The following is a 21,888-nucleotide window of genomic DNA, read 5'->3' on the forward strand; positions in this document are numbered from 1 at the left end:
AAGTTCAAAAAATTAAAAATAGTTCTCTCTTGTACAATGATGACGCAATGATACCAGCTTTTCTTTCCTGTTCTGAATTGAGACTTGTGCTCAGAAGAAAGGGGAAGGGAACCTTCATCTCTTTTTTTTTGAACTTTGTTGAAGGCTGACACCAAAATGTGGTTATATGGGTCGGGCACATTTTTTCCCTGAAAGAGGTCAGAGGAGTGAAATCCCAATTTCCTCTAAATTTGCTGTGGAAAGAGGCCACAACATATTTCTGCTGAGCAGCACCGAATGTTTATAATTTCTTGGGAAATGTCTTTCTTTTTGTCCTTTAAACAATTTATGACATTTTCTGGAAAGCAAGGGCAGCAGCAGCAGACCAGCTTGAAAAGCCTGAGGTTCACACAGAGCTCTGGACAAAAGCTTTCCAGTTCACGGTTTTGAAACAAAGTCAGAGAGAGGTCTTATGCCAAGCTTGGTTTTGTTTGGTTTATAATTGTTTGGAACGCAGTGGCAGCCTCTCCTCAAGTGGAACCTGAGTAGAAAACGAGGATGAGGAAGGAATGTAGTTTCCGTACGGCCTCTGAACACCTGCCTGCAAACACAAACACACAAACTGTGTTGAGCAAATGTGTGGTTCCAACTGCACCATCTCAGGCAGAGAGACACAAGGACTGCCCTGACCTGTGCAGGTCAAGAGAACTGAAGAAGCAGGTTTGGTGCTGCAATGAGCACACACTTTCCCAGTGGGCAAGAGTTGCCCAGTGACCTCCGTTCTCCTTCTGGCACGGCTGGAATTTGCAGCCTTCCCGCCACGGGGCTCTTTTGCAATGTTGTAGTCCAGTCACAAGCCCAGGAAGAAACGCTGGAACTATTAGAAAAGGCAAAAATGTTGTTGCAGTTACTGTTCAAAGCCACTTCAATCCACTGTAGAAAGCACTGGTGCTCGTTTGAAAGAAAAAGCACGCTGTACCTGTACGTAAAAAGATAACTGAAGTCAGCAATAAAAGAAGGATTAGCTGACCTGTGAAGTATTTGCTGAAGTCCCCCAGCCACAGTATACTGTTTCCCTGAATTTAATATCTTAATTGCATCCACAGTTTCTTTGGACACAGAAAGAGAATGTAAGAATGCCATATCCCCTGGTGTGCAGGCTGCTGTCAGCTGCCATCTCTTCATCTAACCTTTCTAGTACAGAACAGTTCTTAGATATGGGAGAAATGAAGAAAGATGTGATTAATACTTGAAGCTGTTCACCAGTTTCTGTCCTTTTGGCAGAGGCTGCAGCAGCAATGATCAGATTGTGCCAGCCTTCCTACATTGTGCTTTGCACAATCAAAATCCCCAAAGAATGGTGCAATCTGCAAAAATCCTGGAAGGCTACATTTGAACCACTGATTTCTGATGTTGGCCATTTCTAATGTTGCCTTTGGCCTTTGTTTTAACATTAAAGCATTTGGGTTTATTTTCAATAGGACCATTAGGACTAAATACAACTGTTCTCTCAGTAGGGGTTGTGCAAACATTAGAACCAAACCTCAACCTGAATAGTTTTCATTCTAGTGCCACCTTCTAGTCAAGGAGATTTCAAACCACTTTGCAAAGCACTAATGAAATAGCCAAGAGTCACAATACTCTTTGAGCTTAATAGGTTTCACTCTTACCTTTTCTAATCCTTCATTTGCTCACTAAGTAGATCAGACACCACAGTTACAAGCAGTTTGCCCAGATTTTGCAGCCCAGAAGAGTGGAATGTTGTCTGTGAAGAAACATGGCCTAAAATGGCTGTAGAACCCCATGCTCCAGACACCATAGCTCACACTCGCTTCTCCATGATTAATTCTAACTTATTCCTGATAATTACCACTTACACACAGGTTGTGAACTAGACTTATAAAACTAGGTATCACTGCATCTCGGTTTACCCATGCTCGGTTCCTCTCTACAACTGAATAAAGTCCATATTGCTATTTTTAGACATGAAGCAACAATATGTTTCAAGCATTCCATCACCACACAGATGTCATTAAAAATGGCTCTTTACTATCTGATGTGACTGATGAATCTGAAAAAAAAAAAAAGTGTTCAGCAATTGAAAAAAAATAAAGCTGCCTCTCATTCAATTCACACAGAAACATTTCTTTGGAAAAATTGTAAAGCAGAACTGACAGATTAGCAAGAAACAGTTGCAGTTAAGAACTCTAAAATGCAACAACAACAGAAGTACAGCATAGGAAACAACTGGACTAATGCTGAGGCCATCACAGTAAACTTAAACATTGTACAAAGATTATATTTTTTCCACCATATTTTTCCACCTCTCTGCATCACTCCCGATGAGGAGAATCCCTCCAAAGTTAGATGTAGCAGCTTAGATGGGAGACAGAAATTCTGCATCAGGAAATTAACCAGTTAATTAAGTATTTGTCAACAGGAAAAAAGGCTACAGGCACAGATGGAATCCCAACTGAGATTTTTAAGGTTCTGGAAGTAGCAGCATCTTGTAAGCTGTTTAGAATGTCTAATGATGTTTTTTAAGTCAAGGGCAGTTAAAACTGAATGAATCTGATGGAAATACTGTCACCTTTAATGAAGATAAACCAGTAAGTCTGTTGCCATTTGCCAAGACATTTCAATATCAAAAATACCTACAAATAACTTGGCAAACAGATTGGAAAACTGCATAAAGCAGTTGATTAGCAGAGATCAGGTTGGTTTAAGTTCTGGCAGGTGGATAACATCTGGCAGCTTGTGGATTGAGTCATTAAAAGAACGAAAGTGACACAAGTGCCATAAAAGTTTTTGTTACAGTCTATGGGGATAATTATCACAAGCATGACAGATAATGGAGGAAAAGCAGATCTGAGCAGGTAGACAGCAGTGAGATCAGGCCAACCATTTTGTATGAAGGAAGAATTGTAGAAGGAAGAATTGGAAGGAATATGTAGACAACAGTGACCTCTCCCTTCCACCTCTGATTTTCAACCTACTAGAAAAAGACAAGTACAGCAGATCCAGAGAGAGATAAATAAGGAAACAGCAATAATTAGCTAAGCCAGAGGAATGGCTAACTGCACCAATGCAGGCATAACAGGTGTGTTAAAATAAAGTCCTGAAAAATCTGCTGACAAAATATCTACTGATAGCTGACTGAAAAATAAGCAAGCTGCCTTTTTTGGAGTACTAGCAAAGGACACAAGTATGCCCCTAACCCTAACCCCTGACATGGCTAAACTGCTCCAAATTGTTTTAGGCTAATGTTATCCAAGACACAAAACCCCACTAATGACTAACTTACTGGTTATTTGGCAAGTACATCTTGGCTGGATGCAGCCAGCATTGTCTCCATGACCGTATCTTTTGCCTGCTCATATTCCAAAGTATTTTTAAGACACGAAAACAAGTGCAGAATTAGTGAAAGAAAATGCCAAACATTTGCTAAGACGTCAAGGAGGTTTTGATTACCTTGGCTTAACAAACAAGAGAACTCAGCTGTGAGATTTTCAAGATGTCCCCGGAATTTGTCAAGAGGAGAGAGGTGGGCTGAGATATGAACTGAACTCATACCAGGCTAGATACAAATAGTGCACCTCTGCTACTCTGGTATAGAAAGTCCTTTCAGGGAAGCCCAATGAAATAAAGTGTCCAGATCCCATCAAATTTTCCACCTAACTCCAATAAGCTCTAAAAATTCCATCAATTTATACAGAGAAAACTACTTTGTTTTTCCAGTTTCATTTAAAATTATGTTGCTTTTCAAACCCTTCAGTTGAAATTACCCACAAAGTTTAAGAATTTTGCAGTCATTCCTTCAGTATTTAATTTTCAACAAGATTTAAAGTTAAAACACAAACATTATACTAGTTACAGTTCAGTCCTTTCCTAAAGGAAAAGATCAGCACCAATATAAACCAAAACCAAACCAAACCAACAATTTTTTGAGCATCAAGATGAATGACACAAACACAGAAGGAGTGTAATTCAAACTCTTCCTTTTTATTTTGACCACAGGAGCCAGCAACCTCTTCAACAACCTCCAGTTCCCAAACAATACTAAGCCTTCTTTTTCTTTGTAAATGAGAAAAAGCAGGACTCCAAAGCGTGAGAGAGTTAACTAAAAGAAGGTAAGTCATTGGACTTTGAGATATCACAAAAACATTTATATGTTTCAAAAACATTTGAAAATGTTGTTGTTTTGAACCCCTGAAAAAGGGCAGAGTTTGCAGATCACATGCAGAGGCAAAGAGGTGATAATTAATTCTGTGAAAGGACCAAGGACATAATTTCAAAACACAGCAGTGAATTTAACAAGCCTGATACAGGAGATGAAAGTTAATCATATGACTAAGTAGGGGAAAAAACTTCTGATAAGGAAATTCCAATTTTGTTTTGGTCCCCTACAGTGAAGAGGATGACTTTCTCTTTAAGATTTTTTTTTTCCTAGTAATGAAAGAAAATAGTTAAAATTTATTAATTCAGAAGCACCAAAACATTTTCTTTTTTTTTATGTAATTTACAAAGATGTGTATTACTGGCTACCAGAGAGAGTGTGGGCTGAAAGGTAACTTCATGCAGATATAGTAGGTTGAACCAGGACATATGGACTTTAATTGCATGTTTAAAATTATGCAATATTGGATAAAAGGTAAAATTATCACTTCTTGCATTTAGTGCTAAAATAAGACTCATGAGTATATGCCATTAAAAAAAATGCCTTTAGCAGCAAAATATGAATAATAAGCCTAATTTTATTAATTCTGGACAGTTACCATGCATGTTTAAAACCTGGATACATAGTTGACAACTTCAAAGCTCTCTTCTAGAGAAGGAAAAATATTACAGCAATACAGACTTCATCTAATATTTTGATGAGATGGTAACAAGAGAGATTTTGTTGTGGACACATGGAATTAGTTTGGATTAACAGAAGAAATATGTGCTGTACAGAGAGAAGCAATTTATCCTGCAGTGCAAATAAACACTTGGGATATCATGATGACATTCACAGTAAACCCTAAACAAGTACTGAGATGCAGACTGACCTGACTCAAATAGAGGAGAGCAAAGACAGTAAACCAGGGCTATGTTAGAATTTGCTAAACTAGGCTGGAAATTGGCTGCCAGGAAGATACCAAACACCTAAGGAAAATCTTAGAATTGGGTACACATTACAAAAAAATAATTTTTTTTATATGGCACAAAGAGTAATATTTTGGTTTTTTGCTTCTATCTTATGATTTTAGTAATGAAAGTTGAATATATAAGAAAGGTGCAGGAAAAAGAATTAAAGTGGTCAAATACCAAACAGACATCTGTTCAAAAAAATCTATTGTTCTTATAAGACAGTTACTGTTTTTTCCTCTGTGATACACACCTGTCTTCCAAATAAGATTACTGGTGTTTGTTTCACTTCTAGGAGCCAATTTAAAGTGCACTCAAAGATCTCCAGCGCATTCATCAGTTTCTTCACTGAAATATTTTGAAGTGCTCATAACCCTGGCCTTATTCAATGTTGTCAACCTCTTCAGCTCAAAAAAATGTTTTAAAATGTCACAGAAGACAGCATAAAAAGCAGCAGCAGATCAGAAGGAATTTTCCTGCCCAAGTCACTCTGTCATCCATGCGGCCTAGTGTGTTACCAAGGGAAGTTCAGGAAGCACAAGCCTCCTTTTGCACAGGTCACACTTGAGAGTGATATCCAGGGTATTTTTAATAGCTTTTTTTTTCTTATTTGTATGCTCCATTAGGAAGAGTGGATTGGAAAGAAGGAGCAGAACTGGCAGTGGTGCAGGCAGGCAGCAAACACTTCAGCCATGCAGGTTGGCTGTCTGTGCACTGGGAATGCTAATGACCACTCGTGAACTTTACAGACTGCAATAAAAACCACACCAGCTAGTCTTTAAAACTTTTAAATTAGCATTGTGATTCTTTGACACTGTAGCCCTTGGGAGCACAAGAAGAGGCTCTGGAATTATTACTAAGCACTCTCATTATCCTAAATCCACCCTCTCCTTAAAGTTTCCTTTTTCCATGTTAACACTGCTCAGCCTGTAGCAATAAATACCCTGTAACATGTTGTTCAGTGCTACCTCACATCTCCCTAATCCCTAGCCCTGTCCACTGTACACACCTACAGGCCCTTTTCATATTTTCATGTTTCTGGTTTGGTTTTTCAGCAAGTGATTCCCAGTGGTCAGGATGACTCCTTCAGCTTGTGGCTGACTCCACAGATGGAGACTTTGTTTTCTTTGGCTTGCTACCAGCATGCCTAAGAAGCTCCAGCTAATGAAGACACACTTGATAATGGCCCTGTCTTATCAAGAAGGCTAGCACACAGAGTTATTTTTTTACCAAATTATTTGAAGAAGCCAGTCCACCCCTTTCCCCCCCCCCTTATCTCCTCTGCCTCTCCTTTCTGCAGTGGATTCCATCTTTGTGAGCACTGCCTTTCTTTTTCCTATAAGATGTCCAGCAGAAACATGTAGAACAGTGTTTTGGTACTCCATGGTTAAGTTGTTTCTCCTGCCTCTTAAGGCACTGCCTGACAAATATCAAAAAAAAAGATGTTTGCCTTGGAGGGATCTGAAGGCCAAGCCAATCTGTTCCCTAGGGTTCTTCTTATCTCTTCCCAAGCAGCTGAAATCAGTATTGATAGCAGGTCCAGGCAATAGGACTCTATTTTTCTGGGTCAGAAACATCTGAAGGAAGATCTGAATTGTGAGAAAGAAAATATTGTTTCATGTGATGTCAATTTTTTTAATTTTTTTTTATTCTGTTCCTTTAAGTCCATCAAGCATAAACACATAGAATCTGAGATGTGAACAAGTTTGGATCTAAACTTGAGGTACTTGTAAAGTGCCTTCACTATCCAGGCTGTAAAGAAATTCAGTGGGGAAACAGGAAGTAACTAACCTTGAAGAGAAATTCTTCTAAGCCTCTGTGCTATTCACCACCTTTCATATCTGCTTGTAATACCCCAGAATCTGTCACAAGTTGTCATAGCTACCAAGGGGGTAAATTTTCGAAGTTAAGTGCATGCCAACATCCATCTAACAGAAAGACATAGCAGGTTTTAAATCAGTAGTTCTTTTCACTAGGAGTTAATGAAGCAGCCAATTTGGGCATCACGAGGCACACAGGCATTAAAAATAAAATGATTTAAAGTAAATAAGTTATGACAAGGCAATTTTAAATATGTACTTACAATCACTGATCCAACCCAAAGCAAATAAAATCAATCATTTCACAAAACTGAAGCGTGCACCACAATAATGTTCTGGTGGCTGATGTTTTCAAAGGAGTTCCATTGTTCAGAGTAGCTGACATTGCCAAAAGATACAATAATTTTATTACGTTGTCTTAATAAACAGTAAACTTCTCTGTGTACCACAAAATGGAGGAAAAACTTCAGGATTGTAAAAAGAAGCAAAATCTGCACACTGAAACATCTCTGCTGCTGGCCTCAGCCATGAAACAGTTTAAAGGAAATATAAAATACGGAAATAAATTACCCAAACTTTACTAAAGGATCAACACCTAGCTGTTTGTTTCTACAATTAATTAGCTACAGAGAGCTATAGCAGCAGAAGTTTGTAGGTCTGTGCTTAAGGTAATTGCACAAGGCATGTAAATTTAGACAGCTAGTCAGTGGAAAAAAGGAAGACATGATTAATCAACAGGATTAGATAGAAAATTTCTTTGCACATAATTGTAAGGAGCAACTGTGCTTTAATTGTAGCATTGAGAGAATATATCTTTCAAATGCTAAATTATTCATCGTGTTACATACTTGAATGATCTTTTCTTAAATGTTCATGTAGGAGGTAAAAATTCTACAGACAATACTTAAGGGAAGTATTAGAGGAAAACTCATATAAAAATTTTAAAAGTCTCTTATCTACCTAGACTGATAAATAGCAAATATGAAAAGGCAAAAAAAAAAAAAAAAAGAAAGGAATGAAAAAAACTTTGAGAGACATCATTTGAGAAGTCTGTTTCTTAGAACAACAAATAGTGAGTCATCATAATAGAGAAAGAATTAGTCATTCTTGCAATGCCACAGTACATCCTCTGCATGAGTTATGTAGAAGATATGCAGAATATGGACTAGACTCTAAATCAAGACATAAATGGCTGATTTTTAACAAAGGTTCATAAAACAATCAACTGAAGTCTGAAATCCTGTGCATTATAGTGTTCTGTATGCTGCTGCATCAAGCCAACAACAGAACACAATCTGGATTCTGGCAGGCAGCTCGGAGGTTAACAGCAGTTAGCAGCAGAACCTGACAGTGACCTCTCACACAGGTAAAGTAACCCTGGGTTATACCAAGAGATCTTGCCAGAATGAAGACGATACGGACAGAATTAGGTATTCCTTGTAGAAACCAGTCTATTAACTGTTGACATCATCTATCAGATTTACACCAGTCACTTGGCTTCCTGATGCTATTTTTATAAGCAAACAGGGCAAGACCGGGCCAAATAACCAAATCTTTTTTGTGTGAGCAGTCCAGATTAAGATATGTGAACCAGAATATTTTATTCCACGCTAAAACATCATCCCACATGAAGTTAGAACAAGCACCGCCAAAAAATCACGAAGGGTGCTAATTATTGGTGACACCTCACAGAGAGGTGTGGAAGTGGCCGTTTTTCATGCAGATAACCACTCCAGAGCAGTTTGCTGCCTACTGGGAGCTCACATTTGGGGTGTTGCAAAGAGGATACTAAGCCTGGTAAAAGCTGAGGGCTATCATCCACTCCTACTCTTTCATGTAGGATTGAATGACACTGCAACAAAGAGATCCCAAAACATCAACAGGGACTTCGTGTCCCCCAGAAAGATGTGGAAAGGATCTGGAGCAGAGAGTGTTGTCTTCTATCCCCCCAGTAAGGGACTGGGACCCAGGTAGAGTTAGACAAGTGGATAGGGTGAATGACTGCCTACAAGACTGGTGTCTATTCAGGGCTTCGGGTTCTTTGATCTGGGACATGCCTTTGAGAGGCTGGGCATGTTAGCAGATGGGACACACCTGACTAAGAGGGGTATGAGTGTTTGGGAAGCAAGCTGACAGAACTTATTAGCAGGGCTTTAAACTAGATTCAGCAGAGGTGTTCTCCTGGGTGTCAGTAAGAAACCAGGAAAAACCAGCACTTGAGGGCTGAGCAGGGAAACACCTGTAAATCATCCCAAACGAATTAGAGAGGGCTCTTCCCAAGCGATGAAGAGGTCGAGAGCCTCAGATGAAATGTCTCTACACCAATGCACCCAGCATCAGTTACAAGCAGGAGGAATAGAAAACCATGGTACAATTAGAAAATCATGACCTAACTGCTATTACAGAAACATGGTGGGATGAGTTACAGGACTGGAGCAGTGCAGTTGAGGGCTACAGGACTTTCAGAAGAGAGAGGCTAGGGGAGGAGAGGCAGGGTCACTGCACTCTATATTAAGGAAGGGATAGATTGCAGGGAGGTGCCTCTGAGAAAGAGACAAGAACAGGTTGAAAGCCTGTGAGTGAAAATGAAGGACAGGACAAAAAAGGGACACACTGTGGTGGGGGTCTACTACAGGCTGCCTGACCAGGGGGAGCCTGCTGACAAGGCCTCTTGCTTTGGATATAGGAGTCATTGCACTCACAGGCTCTCATCCCAATAGGGGATTTCAGCTACCTGGACATCTGCTGGGAAAACTGGATGCAAGCAATCCAGGAGACTCCTGGAGGACAACTTCCTGGTGCAGTTATTGGATAAAGCAGCCAGAGGTGAGGTGTTACTGGGCCTGGTGCTCACCAGTGCAGATCAGCTCATTAAAGGAATTCAGACTCAAGGCAGCCTGGGCTGTAGCAACCAGTCCCTGTAGCAACCAATCCCAATTCCTCTCAAGGAACATGAGCCTGGTGAGGAACAAAGTCAGGGCCCTGAACTTTGCAGGAGTGAACGTCCAGCTGTTTAAGGAGTTGGTGAATGACATCCCCTGGGAAACTGTCCTCAAGGACAGGGAGGCTGACCACAGCTGGCAGCTCTTCAAGGCCACTTTTCTTAGAGCACAAGAGCTCTTTATACCAGAAAATCAAGCAAAGTAGGCTGGAAACTGGCATGGCTGGGCAAGGATCTGAGGATCTTAGTCCTCAGTCTGAGGACTAAGAAAGAAATGCACAAACAGTGTAAGCAGGAACACGTGACCTAGGGCGAGTACAGGGTTACAGTTCAAATGTGTAAGGATGGAGTCAGGAAAGCAAAGGCTGAGATGGAACAGGACATGTATCCACTTTCAATTTATTAATTAATTAATAATTCCCATGCAATCGGACATGTCTATCTCATATTGGTCTCATTAGCCACCAGCATGCTTGTAACAAATGTGGATAGAGCCTTTCCCACATCTTCGTTCGTGAAGCCTAGCCGTGATGAATAATTCCCATGCAGAGAAGAGCCAAAATGTGGCTCCCAGTGAATCTAACCAGAAGCTGGGAGGATGATGCAGGGTACAGTAGATTAATGAAACTGTTAACACAATCAAGAAATCATCAAGGGATGGCTAATTGCTTTTATCATCTCTGCAGTAATCCCGGCAGCTACTGCAGCCATGGCTACTGCTGCATTGGCCCATTCAGTGCAGGCCATGCGTCAATATGTCAGCAACAATAGCAGATTTTTTAGTAATTTGTCTGTCTTTAATATTTCAAGTCCTCCGGAAGCACATCAGACAAACGTGAAGACAAGAAATCCGGGTCCTGGCCCTCTTTGCAGTGAACCTCATGTGTCAAAACAAAAAATGGGGAGATGTGGGAACGAACTGAGACAGATTCACCTGCATTCAATTAGTTAGAAGCAAAAAGGAGTATTTCCACCTTGACCATGTTTTGATAAAGAGAATACTGTGTTCCCAAAGGAGAAAACAACAGTCTGTATGAGAGCGTGCACTGTTTATGCCACGACTGAAAACAATCACAGAAGGGTAGCGTGTGAATGCGTGAAATCAAAACATCAGGTCACCAAAATTTTGGGAATTCTAATTAACTGAATGGCAACACCAGGTGCTGTTTACTCGAAGAAGCTGATAAAAGTGGAATGCAGAGAGAGCTCTGTGGAGAATCTTGAAAACTGAATTCTGTGTGTGCAGCCTCATTCCTCTCAGCTCCCATACCACCACCCATTGCCTTCAAAGGGGTTTTTAACAGTTCATTGTACCATTCAATTCTGCCACAGGCTGGTGCATGATAGGTGGTTTAGAATGGTACTTCCCAATTCAGTGCTCTCATCAAGACTATCTCAAACCAGATGCTGCCCTCTCACTCCTCCTTCCCTCCCCCTTCCCGCTGTGGCGGGATGGAGTTGCAAATTGGAGGCATAAATGGCAAAGATCACAGATAGAGATAAGAACAATTTACTGGAAACAGCAACAAAACGAGAAAATGAACAGTAACAGAAACAATATTAATAACAGAAGTATACAAAAGAGAGAGTGATTCACATGCAAAATGCTCACTGAGCCCGAACCAACGTGACTCCCGGCCAGCGCCACACCACTGCTCCCTCTGGCTCAGTTCTGGGTGACCAGTGTCATGCTGCCCTGACTGCTCTGTCCACCACACTTTTTCCCAACTGGAAGTCCTGCCTTTGCTCTCAGAAGCCAAAGAGTCCCTAACCTCCATGCATGACATGATGTGGTATCAAATAACATCTGGGTTCTGCCCATGCCCCCTCAACCACGCCTCTTGGCTACTGCAAAAATTAGCCCTGTCCTTGGCCGAAACAAGGACAATATGACATCAATATGATATACCAACTTAGTCCCCTGCTTTCTGGCCCAGGTGTCTATGAGGCTATTTTTGAAATGAGCCCCATTGTCCAACTCAATTCTTTCTGGGGTGCCACGTTGCCACAGGACTTGCTTTGCAAGGCCCAAGATGGTGTTTTGGGCAGTGGCCTGAGGCACAGAGTATGTCTCTAACCATCCAGGGGTTGCTTCTACTGCTGTAAGCATGTAGTGCTTACCTTGGTGTGTTTGCAGGAGTGTGATACAATCAATCTGCCGGGCCTCCCCATATTTTTACTTCAACCCTCATCCACCACAATACAGAGGCTTTACCTGCCTGGCCTGCTTGATTGTAGCATGTTTCACAGTTATGGATAATGGGGAAGATGAGCCCATCTGTATGTTGCATCTCTTCCTTGGTGACCTCAGGTGTCATGGGCCCATTGAGCCAGAAACAATCCATCTTTATGTTGGCAGTCCAGATCCACATGAGACACTTTAATCCGCCTGTTGTTGCGATGTTCTTCAACAGCCCACGTTGTGGGTACATGTGCCTCTGCATGACATACTTTTACAGCCAACTCCTCTACCTGGACAGTGATGTCTTGCCACAATCCAGAGGCCCAGACGGATTTACCTCTGCACTGCCATTTGGTTTTTTTTCCATTGGTCCAACCACCCCCACAGTGCATTTATTACCATCCACGAGTCAGGACAGAGGTAGAGTGCTGGTCATTTGTCATTTCTCTCATTCATATCTGAAGCAGCTCTGAAGCATCTGGATGGCTTTCAGCTCTGTAGCCTGACTTGATCCATCTTGTCCCTTGGTAGCTTCTGTGACTTGTCATGTATGACTCCATACAGCAGCTTCACATTTCCAGTTTATCCCTAGGGTACAGCAGGAACCATCAGTGAAGAGAGTGTGTCACACTTCATTTCAGCTGATTACATGGTGGGACCTCCTCCCCAGCATGTGTCACCTTCTCCTCCTCCTCTCTGGATGATAGTCCAAAATTTTCACCTTTGGGCCAGTTCATGATGACTTCCAAGATCCTTGGGCAACTGGAGTTTCCTATTTGAGCTCGCCGTGTGATCAGTGCAACCCACTTACTCCTAAGAGTATCAGTGTCATGATGTGTGGAAGGGGCTTTCCCTTTGAACATCCAACCCAGCATGGGAATTTCGGGTGCCAGAAGAAGCTGTACTTCAGTGCCAGTCACTTCTGAAGCAGCTCAAACCCCTCCATAAACTGCCAGAATCCCTTTTTCAGTTGAGGTATAGCTGGCCTCAGATCCTTTGTATCTCTGACTCCAGAACTGCAGGGGTCATCCCTGAGTCTCCTCAGGTACAGTTTGCAAGAGACTCCAGGAAGGACCATTCTTCCCAGGTGCAGTGTAGAGCCTATTTTTTATATCTTTCCTGCCCTGACTGGCCCAAGGACTACTGCATGAACAATCTCCTGTTTAATTTGTTCAAAAGCTTGTTGTTGTTCAGTACCCCACTTAAAATCATTCTTCTTCTGGGTCACAAGTAGAGGGGACTTACAATCTGACTATAATCTGGAATATGCATCCTCCAAAAGGCCACAGTGCCTAGAAAAGCATATGTTTCCTTTTTGCTGGTTGGTGGAGACATAGCTGCTATTTGGTAGACCTCATCCACTGGAATCTGATGACGTCCATCTTGTTATTTTACTCCTAAAAACTGAATTTCCTGACCATGTCCCTTGAGCTTACTTGACTTTATGGCAAGACTGGTACACAGGAGGATTTGGATTATATTCTCCCTTTTCCCAAAAGCGTCCCCTGCTGTGTTGCCCCACACAGTGATGTCATCAATGTATTGCAACTGTTCTGGAGCACCACCTTTTTCCAGTGCAGTCTGGATCAGTAAATGGCAAATAGTGGGGCTGTGTTTCCACCCCTGGGACAGTTGGTTCCAGGTGTACTGGACATCCCTGCAGGTGAAAGCAATCTGTGGCCTGTACTCTGCTGCCAAAGCAATGGAGAAGAAGGCATTGACAATGTCAGTGGTGACATACCACTCTGCTGCTTTGGACTCCAGCTTGTACTGAAGTTCCAGCGTGTCTGGCACAGCAGCACTTGGGGTGGTGTGACTTTGTTCAGGCCATGATAATCTACTGTCTCTGCTCTCCACTGGACTTATGCATTTGCCATATAGGACTATTAAAGGGTCAGCAAGTCTTGCAAGTCTTGCTGACCACCCCCTGGCTCTCCCGTTCAGGAATCATTCAGAGGAGTCCCAGTTGGGGTGGTACTGCTGATGGTGCACTGTTGTGATAGTGATTGGGACTTGTTCTCTGACACTCAGCAGTCCCACAGCAGAAGGGTTCTCTGAGAGATCAAGCAGGGTATTCAGCTGTCTAATTTCTGGTGTCTCTACAGCAGCTCTCCCAAAGCCCAGTGATGCCCTTTTGGGTCCTTGAAATACCCTCTCCTGAAGTAATCTGTGCCAAGGATGCACAGGGCCTTTGGGCCGGTCACAAGGGGGGTTTTTTGCCATTTGTTCCCAGTCATGCTCACTTCAGCTTCCAGTACAGGCAGGTGTTGGGATCCCTCTGTCACCACAGACAGAGGAGAAGAGATGGATTCTGCCCCTACATATCTCAGTGGCATGAGGGTATGTTGTGTGCAGGTGTCAACTAAAGCCTCATAATCTTGCGCATCTGATGTGCCAGGCCACTGGATACACACAGTCCAGTGGATCTGACTGTCCCTTTCCTCCACATGGATTGAGGCAGGGCCCCTTCAGTCTTGGTCATAGCATCTGTTGCTCACTTCTTGTAAGTATGAACTGGAGGTCCGTTCAAGAGGATTGGAAGTAACATCAGCCCTCCTATTCTGTCTGAGGACTTGCCCACTGGAAACTGGAATGCCATTTATCCTTTAAGAGTTTCCTGTGGTTGGTCTTCCTCTCAACTCATGTACCCATGTGTCTCTGTTTGAGACAATTTGGAGGGGTGGAGACCTCGGACAGAAGTCTCCTTCTTCAGATGCAAAACCCCTGGTTTCTCCAGTACAGGGAGGGATACCAAACACACCTTGATGTAAGTGAAAAATCAACTCTTTACCAAGAAGAATGCTGATAACAATACTGATAAAACTGGATACCAAATACACCTGGATGTAAGTGAAAAATAACTTTTTACTAAGAAGAATGCTGATAATAATACTGATAAAACTGGGTTAAACCAACCAATGAGGAGAAACTTCCCAAGCTCCACCCACTGGACCAAATCGAGATGGCAGACAGCCTCTCCCACACAGAAAAGACACATGTGGCCACAGGACAGAGACAAGATGGTCACTCTTCCATGTGGTTTGCCTCCCAGACACCCAGAAAACCTGGTAGGCGATTCCATGGTGCTGGAGTGAGGCTCTGGTGCTGGTACAGGTATCGGAGCAGGGCTGTGGACCCCCCCAGGTGACTGGAAGGACCCCACAAGGCACCCATTGGATCCAGCAACAAGACTTGGTTGTTGCAATTTCTATGTTCGTTGGTCAAAGTGGTGGCTGCAGTCCTGTCGACGTGGTGGTTGCAGCCTGGATCTGCCAAGGAAGTGGTGGAAGCCCCGAGTGGTAAAGAAGGCTCCAAAACTCAGTTACACACACACAGTTTTGGGTGGGAATGCCTCCAGTACCTCCCCTGGGGCGGGGATGTTTCCTCTGGATGATGTAATACTGTGAGTCACCGGATAATTCGGGAGTCTTTGACACTTCCAAGGTGTTGCAGCAGCTGTCTCTTACGTCAGGGCAGCTAAGTCCACTATGGCCCATTATGGATCATCAACAAGAGATTAATACTTTCAGCCTTGGTGTGAATGTTCAGGGGAGTTATAACAGCTGACTCATCTGTGTAAGGGAAAAGAAACACTATCCCACCTCATAGTGTTTGCCTCTTTTCTTATCTTGTTCAACATCCAGCTTGTAACCTGTGCATCACCTGTGCACACCTTCAGCACCTAGCCTAGGTGGTCACTCTGCACATTGTTAGCAAAGCACATTTGCTGATTGAGCCATTAACACCAACAGTCCAGTCTCCTACAGTGCCTGGGTGGTCACTGGAGGTGGTCATATGTTTAATTAATAATCACTAGCAGTTCAATCTCTTTAAAGAAGTCAAACCCCCCAAAAAACCCCAAGACAAACAAACAAACAAAAAACCCAAAAAGGCATATTTGGAGAAAAAAGGTGGATACCAGAATTTTTGTGTAACCCAGGACACCGTGCTGCTAGGGCAGAGGTGAGTTTTCCATCCCACTTCATGTCCTCTCTGTGGTCATGCAGGTAAGACCACAGGATACCTCATGGTGTGTGCCCTCTCTCTCAAGCAGGGGGGCACTTGCTCCCAATAGCAGAGATCTAGTCTGTACTGGTGGGGCACGGGACATTTCCTCTCTAGTTTGGTCGAGCCTTTTGAATCTGTCTGCAGTCTTGGACAGTCTTTCCAAAGCAGAGGCACAGGTTGGCAGGGAGAAAAAAAGATGATCTTCATATTGCCAGAGTCAGCTGGTCACCCGAAGCACTGTTTGTTCTCCTTCTTTCATGGACATCAATGATAAGGAGCTGGTGTACAACGATAGTTTGCTCCATACAAACTTCCACCATATGAAGTTCATACACTGGACCTCATCTGGATCTATAGGGGACTGCTCTCCTTATCTGAATCCCCAGTTATTTGAATACCCTAATTGTATAGGTACCTCCAGCACACCTAATTCTCTCAGGTACTGGATACTTTTATCCATGGCATTCCACCTGCTCAGGCGCACTGCTAGATCATCCTTGAGAGAACTGCTTTCCCTTGTACTTGACAGCATATGCCTCCAGGTGCTGAGAGTTGCCATCCTCTTCCTAATCTCCTTCTCAATGCCTGCACTCCAGGACAGGGATCCCAGTTGCTTGGATTCACTACCATCTCGTTTCATATTGTGGGCCACCATATCCCAGCATTGGAGCAGCCAGGTCACCAGGGGCACTCACCTGACTGGTGGCTGAAACGTCTTCACTTATCCTGCAGCTCACCCAAAAAAACCTTTTGTGACTCTAACATGGTGTGGGCTGCACTGAGGAGACCTGGCAGACCTAGCAACAAGAACATGTTTTCCTTAGCATCCAAGGGAAATCCAAAATTCTCAAAAGCTCTTGTAACAGTCCTGAAGGAGGAAAGGAGGGTGGTGGTACAGTTAATATAGAATAAACTCTGGGTCATTCCATGCCCCCTCCTGACTACTGCTAAAATTAACCCTGTCCTGACTGGAACCACGACAGATAAGTATGTCTATATAGAGATACACAGAATTGTTGTAAGGCTGTAAATCAGCACATTAATATATTTCTTAGCTTCCACATGGTACCTATATTAATTCTACAAATAAAGACATTTGTACACATTTGTAATAACTACTAGAAAAGCATGACAACAAAGGATCAAAAAAAAAAAAAAACCCAAACATGCTCACATGAAGGAATGAGAGAAGCAATTCACTGCTCTGTTAGTGACCAAAACCAGGTCTGGCTGTGGAGCACACATTACATCATGCACTGCAGACATGAGTTCAGAAAAATGCAATCAAAGAATTAAAGAGTAGTTGTGGATCTGTAACAGGCAAAGGACACCCCTGAGTCCCTGGCCTTCTCCACGGAAGAGAGATGCTTGCCTTTTAGGAATGTGTTGAAAGACTCTTGCCTTACTTTACGTTCACTGCCTCTGAAAGGTGCAGATTATTCCTTCTCATCACTCTCTGTTAGCGTGCCAGTGTTTTCTGCTTGTTTCCACTAGAACTAACACAGTCAACAAACCAAAGTGCAGCTGACTGAGTCTGACCAGTAGTGCTTTTTATAAATTACAGCTATATTTATGACATGCTCAGGTTTATGTTGTGCTCAGTACCTGTTCAAGAATACTGCAGTTGTGAAAGAAAAACCAACTTTGCCAAAAGAACAGTTTATCTACATAAAGAAGTGATACCTGGAAATCCTGCCAAGTGAGAAAAAGGTCAACTACTTAAGCAAGCAGTGAAGTAGTCCCTGCCTGCTACAAGCCTGTTCAGATCTATCATGTGTGCACTGCATATCTGAAGAGGGAAGCATTACCCTTGACTTGTGTAACCTGATGATTTCATTTTTTTTTTAAAGGGATTTCTTTCTGTGGTGGGCATATTTTATTCTTATTTCCCAAGGTCCTTCATATTTTAACTTATTTTTTTTCTACAAGCAGAGTGATTTGAATCAAAAGGAGGTTAAGTGCCTTTTCTTTAAAATATGTGTTTACTCGAATGGCTTTATAATCACATAATTTTTAAGAAGCTAGATCCACTGGAGAACTGCCCCAAGATTTAGGTGGTACACCCAAGACACTGCTGTTTGGTTTTGGGGCTTCAGCTCTGAACATCCCTAGCTCAGGTGCCAGCAAAGCCTAGAGCTGACTAGCACCTTGTCTGATTCCCACATTCCCAGGTACCTAAAGCATTAACACTGTGGATGGCCAGAACCACACGTTTTAGCTGTTGACCAAAGTAACAAGAATTCAAGAACAAGCTGTGTTTCTGCCCAAGCTCTCTGTGAGATGCACATTACAACGGGTGCTCTTAAGAGTTCACTTAGCCTTTGGCAATGTCACATTACAGTATCCTCTTGCAGTGTTTCTCTTGTTCCTAAAGCTTCTTGTATTTCTTGTTTTGCAGGAGAAAAGCTTGCACAGGAAGGATGGGGATTGCTTCCAGCCAGCTTCAGAGCTGGCCTGGTGCTGACAGCACTTTCCTAGGAGAGAGATAGAAGATAGGTTTTTGACAGCCTCAGGCTGAGTAAGGTAACTCCACTCTCCTGTTTCCTAGGAGAACACTCCAACCACTTGACTATTTTACCTAAGGCCAGCTCAGCTACCATCTTCCTCCTCCTCCATCCCATTTTCAAGTCCTTCCAGGCAGTCACTTGCCTCTTGACTCCAAGGAGAGCCCTACACTGTGAATCTGAGGGGAACAGAAGCAGCAGGTTTTTAAATAGCATGCCTTGGCTCCCTGCATGGGCAGGATTTCCAGCATCTTGCTTTTTGTGAACATTTCTGAGGGTTCTAGGAAACAACGTGCTCAGCAGGAAGGCTGTAATTTTCTCCGTGTGGTTCTTGCAAACGCCCGCTTCTCAGCGCGAGCCCTGTGGAGAGCTTATGTGCATCGTGTAAGGTCCCGGGTTGTTCTCCACAGGCACTGCTGGGTGGGTAAGGAGGTCGCCATCCCACGTCTCTTCTGCCTCCACCCATTTGCCTGTCTGCCATTGTGCTTTTTTCCACACCAAGCCATGCAGCTGCCGTCGTGCATCTTTCCTCATCGGATCTGCAGCTCCGTCAATCTCGGCACTGCTCAGCTAAAACGAGAGGCCTGTCCTCAAGGCATCAGTGGATCTCATTATTAGGGAAGTTCGAAATACGCTTCTGAGCTCAAAGCCAAAAATGACATGGGGAAAGAATCCTTTACAAATTAAACTTCTCCTGGGACTGAATTTGATATAGCATGCAATTAAAAACACCATCCCTAAAACAGTGATTAGGACAAATTACAGTGATTTGATAGACTTCAGTAGACTTAATATTGGTAAATACTGGTTCTGGTTTTACTCTACAAATACATTAGCCATACGAGTACGTTGGAAAGCAGCTAAACTTTTTTTTGAATGTGTGTGTGAAAAAGGATACATTAAAACATTTTATTAAATTAAATCCCTTATTGAAATGTTAGTGCCCACTGTGGCCAGGGTTGTGGTCCAGATTCAGTGTCAAATTATCAAATTCAGTACTGCATACTGACTCCCAAAAGAAGATGGCTGATAACTAAAATAAAAATAATAATAAAGGAGCTATTCGTTTGCTGTCTGATTGGGACTCCAAATTCTCATCAAATCAGGAGCAAATACAAAAAGTGAATTTGATCACTTCTATTTTAGGATGTTGGTTTTTTTTTTGATTTGTATTCAACAAGCAGATATGGAAAGATGTTGTTTTCTTTTTAAAAAACATGACTTGATTTTGTTGATTGTTGAAAATTAGCTTCATGAATATTTCAGTATGGAAAAAGCATTTCATCAAGTATTCACTGACTTCACAGAGCTAATACACAATTGACTTAAAATAACTTATGTTTACAAGGCTGTATTACATGGAAAAAGAGCAACTTACTTGGTCCAAGATGGGTATTATTCATCCCAGATATCAAAGTAAAAGATCTCTGAGCCTTTCAGAGCCAGAGTGAAAAATACTGCAAGGGGTATTCCTTACCAGACTATATATTTTTAAGAGTAACGGGTCTGAGTCAGGTCCAGAACTTCTGAACTGAGTGCCTCTGTTTTGCCCTCTGAATCCATTCCAGTATTTCAGTGAATGGACTAGACAAATTCAGGTAAATGTTGAGAATCTTTTAAGATTTAGCAGTATTGAAAATCAAAATCCCATATTTCTGATGAAATGCGTAGACTGTAGCAAGATTTCTTTAGGAAATCACAACTTTGTGACTGAGAACCAGAACAAATTTGGCTACCAGATATGATAAGTAAGTACAAACATTCCTGTTTGACTAACTGGCTGGAAGCCTATTTGCTAAAAACTGTTACCATCTTTATGTTGATTTCCTAAATGTAAGTTTACAAAAACTCAGTTGGGTGGGTTTGAGTTTATATATCAAATCTAGAAGGCACACAGATTTCAGATACAAAGTGCTCATGTCATGTCCTTACAGCTGTTTTGAAGACACATGTGATAGAAGTCATCAGGAACGTGCTTACTAGGCTTTTTATAAAAGCAAACCACCACCAAATCTACTGCTATGATGGAATTGTTCTGAGCCTTGTTACAAAAGAAAGGACTCAAAATATAAACTTCATCTAATATACAGTTTCTTAACAGCAAATCTAACATTCCCCATTTACACTTTTCATTTGCTCAGTGGTGATAAACAGCATGGTTTCTATGAACATCAGCAGTACTGTTTTAACTGCCTACAACTTTAACATTTTTGATTTGTTTTCTCTTAGATTTCATAAAAGGAAGACTGTCCAAGAAACATTTTCTGCACGTATAACACACCATGGAAGGCCAGGGCAGACTCCAGAGACCTGAGAAACTGGAGTAGAAGAAGTATTTAGGCTTGTGTTTTTTGAATTAAGCTGCTGAAATTAAATGTAAACATAAATAATTCATTTTTATAATGTAAATCATATTACCTGAAAGTGTGGTGATCTCAGTTGATCTTACAATTTTTGCCATCTCTTAAATACAGATCTGTCTGGAAAAATATCCCATTGCTGTAGATAAGTGCAAGTATGATGGTTCTCACTAGAACCTGCACTAGCTTGAGTGAATAGCAGAAAAAATCTCCCATTGGACATAAAACCCCGGCTCCCTGGATAAAAAAACTTAGATTAAACCCAAGAACTATTTTAGTTCAAAGACACTAGTTCTGGGATAACCTTAAGCTTCAGATAAATGTCAGTTCTTAAGCAGAAGGTTAGACTGATACCTATAGTACGTGTCACATTTGTGTCATACTAGTAAAGACCTCACTAAAATAAAGGCCAATAGATCAATTACTAAAGTTTCCTATAGTGTAGCCAAAAGTGCTAGTTTTGTCTAATGGAGTATTTTTTTTTTTTCTAATGGAGAGTATGTCATACACAAACTTGTAAGCAAAGGGATCTTTTCTTTTTCTAGTTAAATTTGAGAACTATTTTGGAGAAATATCATTATTCCCAGTGCCTATTTGGCAGAATGGCAAACAAAACCAATGCAGTGCTCAAATATACTTCATAACTTGTATTAAACTGTGTAATATGGGCTCAGCTGGACTCAAGAGCAGAGACACTTCCCCCACTGCTCCCTGAAATGAGGGACAGTTCAATCATCAGTGACAACATATAACAGAGTTCCAGGTGTATATGCATGCTACATGAGAAGATCAGACCACTACTATGTGCCAGCACAGATTTGCAATTAATGCTAACATGAAGGTTTTCTGAATCAAAAGAATGCAGTTAAACACTGAAACACTCTCGATTTGAGATACCATTGACTAGATCATGTCACAGAACTCCTTAATGAAAGTCAGTTTCTTTCACAGCCAGTCCTAAATATTA

General features: G+C 41.9%; 1 long non-coding RNA gene across 1 annotated transcript; it reads left to right on the top strand.

Annotated features, from left to right (window-relative positions):
- The first annotated feature begins 4,002 nt into the window (after nucleotides 1-4,002).
- On the top strand, nucleotides 4,003-19,621 carry LOC120323231. Its single transcript, XR_005563522.1, has 2 exons — nucleotides 4,003-4,109; nucleotides 18,456-19,621. It is a non-coding gene; the product is annotated as an uncharacterized LOC120323231 (long non-coding RNA).
- The last annotated feature ends 2,267 nt before the right edge of the window (nucleotides 19,622-21,888 follow it).

The sequence above is a fragment of the Pipra filicauda genome, unplaced genomic scaffold, assembly GCF_003945595.2.
Source record: "Pipra filicauda isolate LSUMZ 115617 unplaced genomic scaffold, ASM394559v2 scaffold216_size1298047_pilon, whole genome shotgun sequence".
In the NCBI taxonomy this organism is placed as follows: Eukaryota; Metazoa; Chordata; class Aves; order Passeriformes; family Pipridae; genus Pipra; species Pipra filicauda.